At 43.0% G+C, this 4,112-nt stretch overlaps 1 long non-coding RNA gene across 1 annotated transcript; it reads right to left on the bottom strand.

The window, feature by feature from the left end:
- Positions 1 to 2,463: 2,463 nt before the first annotated feature.
- On the bottom strand, positions 2,464 to 3,066 carry LOC306976701. The gene is made up of 3 exons (XR_013793783.1): positions 2,944 to 3,066; positions 2,696 to 2,875; positions 2,464 to 2,598 (listed from the first exon to the last, which is right to left on the bottom strand). It is a non-coding gene; the product is annotated as an uncharacterized lncRNA (long non-coding RNA).
- Between the last annotated feature and the right edge of the window lie 1,046 nt (positions 3,067 to 4,112).

The raw sequence follows: 4,112 nt of genomic DNA, 5'->3' as shown, positions 1-4,112 counted from the left end.
CGACACGCGCCACGCTACCTTTGCAGCAAAATACCCTGCGGGAGACAGCAGAAAGAAAGCGTGCCAAGAGCTTCTGAGCAGGGTGCAAGCTAGCCAGCAGCAACTCCGCGTATGGACCCGGCAAGGTGACTATAATTCAGCTAGCTTTGCTGGTTCTTTAGCAATAGTGAGGAACGGAAAACCATTCACAGATGGCGAGTATGCTAAAACGTTCATGCTGGATGTAGCCAATGAACTTTTTGATGATCTTCCGAACAAAGACAAGATAATCAAACGGATACAAGACATGCCTCTGTCGGCAAGAACTGTTCATGATCGTACCATCGTGATGGCAAACAAAGTGGAGGAAACGCAAATGAAGGACATAAATGCAGCGCTGTTCTTTTCTCTGGCTTTGGATGAGTCAACAGACGTGAGCCATTTGTCACAGTTCAGCGTGATTGCAAGATATGTTGTTGGTGACACACTGCGCGAAGAAAGTCTTGCTGTTCTGCCATTAAAAGGGTCCACAAGAGGTGAGGATTTGTTCAAGTCTTTCATGGAGTTTGCTCAAGAAAAAAGTCTACCTATGGATAAACTTCTCTCAGTGTGTACTGATGGTGCTCCGTGTATGGTAGGGAAAAACAAAGGATTTGTGGCGCTTCTCCGTGAACATCAAAATAGACCCATCCTAAGTTTCCATTGCATTATACACCAGGAGGCACTTTGTGCTCAGATGTGTGACAGGCAGTTTGGCGAAGTGATGTCGCTGGTCATTCGTGTGATCAACTTTATTGTTGCCCGAGCCTTAAATAATCGCCAGTTTATTTAAGGCTCGGGCGATTATTTAAGGCTCGGGCAACAATAAACTGGCGATTATTTAAGGCTCGGGCAACAATAAACTGGCGATTATTTAAGGCTCGGGCAACAATAAAGTTAAATAATCGCCAGTTTAAAACACTGCTGGATGAAGTTGTAAACAACTATCCTGGTCTGCTTTTGCACAGCAATGTGCGTTGGTTGTCAAGAGGGAAGGTACTTAGCCGTTTTGCGGCTTGCCTGAACGAAATCCGGACTTTCCTTGAAATGAAAGGCATCGTGCATCCTGAGCTAGCCGACACCGAGTGGCTCCTCAAGTTTTACTATCTCGTAGATCTGACTGAACATCTGAACCAGCTCAACGTGAAAATGCAAGGCACTGGAAATACAGTGTTATCCCTTCAACAAGCTGTATTTGCTTTTGAAAACAAGCTGGAGCTTTTCATCACGGATCTTGAAACAGGTCGTTTACTACATTTTGAAAAACTGAGCCAATTTAAAGATGCATGCACAGCAAGTGAGCCCACTCAAAACCTTGATCTCCACCAGCTATCTGGCTGCACATCCAGTCTCCTACAGTCCTTCAAAGCACGCTTTGGAGAATTTCGTGAGCACACTCGTCTTTTTAAGTTCATCACCCATCCAAACGAGTGTTCACTGAACACAGCCGACCTGAATTACATCCCTGGTGTCTCCGTCAGAGATTTTGAAGCAGAAGTGGCTGACCTGAAGGCCTCAGACATGTGGGTGAATAACTTCAAGTCACTGAATGAAGATTTGGAAAGAATCCCACGACAGAAAGCGGAGTTGGCGAGCAAGCACATGTGGACAGAAATGAAAAAACTCCAACCCGAAGACCAGCTGATTCTCAAAACTTGGAACGCGCTTCCTGTCACATACCACACACTGCAGCGTGTGAGTATTGCTGTATTGACCATGTTTGGGTCTACGTATGCATGTGAGCAGTCATTCTCACATCTTAAAAACATCAAGTCCAACCTACGATCACGTTTAACGGATGAAAGCCTCAACGCTTGCATGAAGCTTAACCTCACCAAGTACCAACCCGACTACAAAGACATCAGCAAATCCAAGCAGCACCAGAAGTCGCATTAATGGTGAGTGTTATAACAACATTATTTAAAAGAATAAATTCAGAGGCTTATTATACTGACATTTAGTTGAATTCACTTTTAAAATATATTATATGGCTCTCACTGAAATAAATTTCAAAATGTTTTGCTTTCATGGCTCTCTTAGTCAAAAAGGTTCCCGACCCCTGCTTTAGCCCAACAGGTGCTTTATAGTGAAAAGCTATTGACATGCTGAAATGATTTAAACCAGGGCTATAGAAATGCCATTAAAAGTGCGCATATATTTTAGAATTGCTACATTTATTCCCCCGTTGTTTGCTGTCCCGATTTTTGCATCCCTGAAGATCTGACCAGACAAAAGCATGATGTATAGAACCCAAAGCGTTTTATTTTAGCCTATTCTGTTTTTTCCCCACGGTTTGAGTTGATAACCAGGACGGATATAGTGGATTCACTCAAAGCAGCTTCTTCATAGTCACGGAGAAAACACGGTCTAACGTTGACTTACTGTGGCACTCGAGGTCTCCCGTCCATTGTCCATTGCTGCAAGTCTTATGGGATCCCCCCGTCATCGTGTAGGGCTGATCACATCGGTATGCAACTTTTTTTCCATCTTCATAGAAGTAAGATGAATTGTTCAAAGCATGAGCGTTTTTCAGCGCTGGTGGCGGAGTGCAGCCCAGGAGCAGTGGATAAGTGCCCTTCTCTGACAACACAAACGTTTTGGACAGTCAGACACAACACATTTACTCAAACCAGGATTAAATTCTAGAAACCATTTATTTTGAAAGAGTGAAACTCACCGACGCATTGGCCGTAAGTGGCAGCTCTCCAGCCTAGTTCAGTGCAGACGTAGCTGGCGTTGAAACCAGTTGTGTATCCAGGGTCACAAGAGAAATATATCACATCTCCGATTTGGTACTGCACCTTTTTGTATTCATCCGGCACAAAGGCACGATCAACCGATGGGAGCTGCGAACACTCTATCGGATCAAAGTTCAATTCAACAAATCTGTGGTTGTGAAAGTTGATGAATATAAATGTGCCTTACCTTCATGTGTCAAAGCAAACTCCACACTGTCCCAGAGAAACAGCAGGAGAATGAGAGTCGGCTTCATAGTCGCGCCTCAGACTGAAACCTTTGGAAAGGGCTGGTTTTCATTGAATCACCAACGAGTTAAGGTCATTTTCTCTCCGTAGCCCTCAGGACATTGACATGCTTTTCTGGGACTAATGCCAGAGCACTTTGATTTGAGGTCAGGGGTGGAATTCGGCCACCGGAAAAAAAGTAAATCAAGTATTTATAATCACTAGTGGTTTGTTAGTTGGAAAATATTCAAAGTTTTGCATTATTTTATATTTGTCTGTCAGATTATTTAAAGCAGTACTAAGCAACTCGTGCCCCTAGAGGCCATAAGTGCCACTGCAGGTGTCCGCTGCACGTTTTTTTATTCATTAATTGTCCGAGAGAGTAAACATACGCTGACAGAAAAGACAAAGGGAGAGAGGGATATTGTACTTCCAAAAACACAATGGAGATACATTTTTTCACACAAACCTGGCTGTAAATACTATCTAAAGTGGCGCTTTTTCTTCGTGATTCCATGAGTGTGTATTGGTGACTCCGACCCGGTGCAGGGAAGTTGCAAGCATGGTTTTCTGGCCATAGACACCAGGGGGAGATGAAAGACCCTCCAATCATCCCATTAACACTTGTATCACCCCTAGAAGGACTACGGAAAGGATTTATGGAGGTACAAGATACAAATTAACATAATATAGAAAGTTGCTTAGTAGCCTACTGCTTTAACTATACAGCATAAATGGTTCACACTCAAAACGTTTTGGAAAGAGGGGGTTTTATGCTTTTTCCAGGTATTTGGTATTTCATGGAAAACACATCTTTATCACTATCTTTCACTTTGTCAGTTGGAAAACACAATATTGATCTAAAACAGCTTAAAGATAACACCTGTTTCTCAATTGCGGCTCCTCGGCGTCTCAACCACTTCGGACAGAATCCACGTCATCACACGCCCTCACAGCACGACCCCTCCATTAAATGAGAGTCAGCATAATTTCCAAGTCTTTAACTGGCAGAGGATCATTTGAATGTGGTGGGAAAAAAATCTCCCAGTGATAACAGGTTTTTTTTCAACATTAAATATAGTAAAAAAAACTCTAAATCTACTGCTCCAAATTATTATGCAACTCATCGTT

This window comes from Gobius niger, assembly GCF_951799975.1.
Source record: "Gobius niger genome assembly, chromosome: 17".
Classification (NCBI taxonomy): domain Eukaryota; kingdom Metazoa; phylum Chordata; class Actinopteri; order Gobiiformes; family Gobiidae; genus Gobius; species Gobius niger.
Note: the sequence above shows the minus strand (reverse complement) of the source record. Positions and strands in the feature narration are given on the sequence as shown.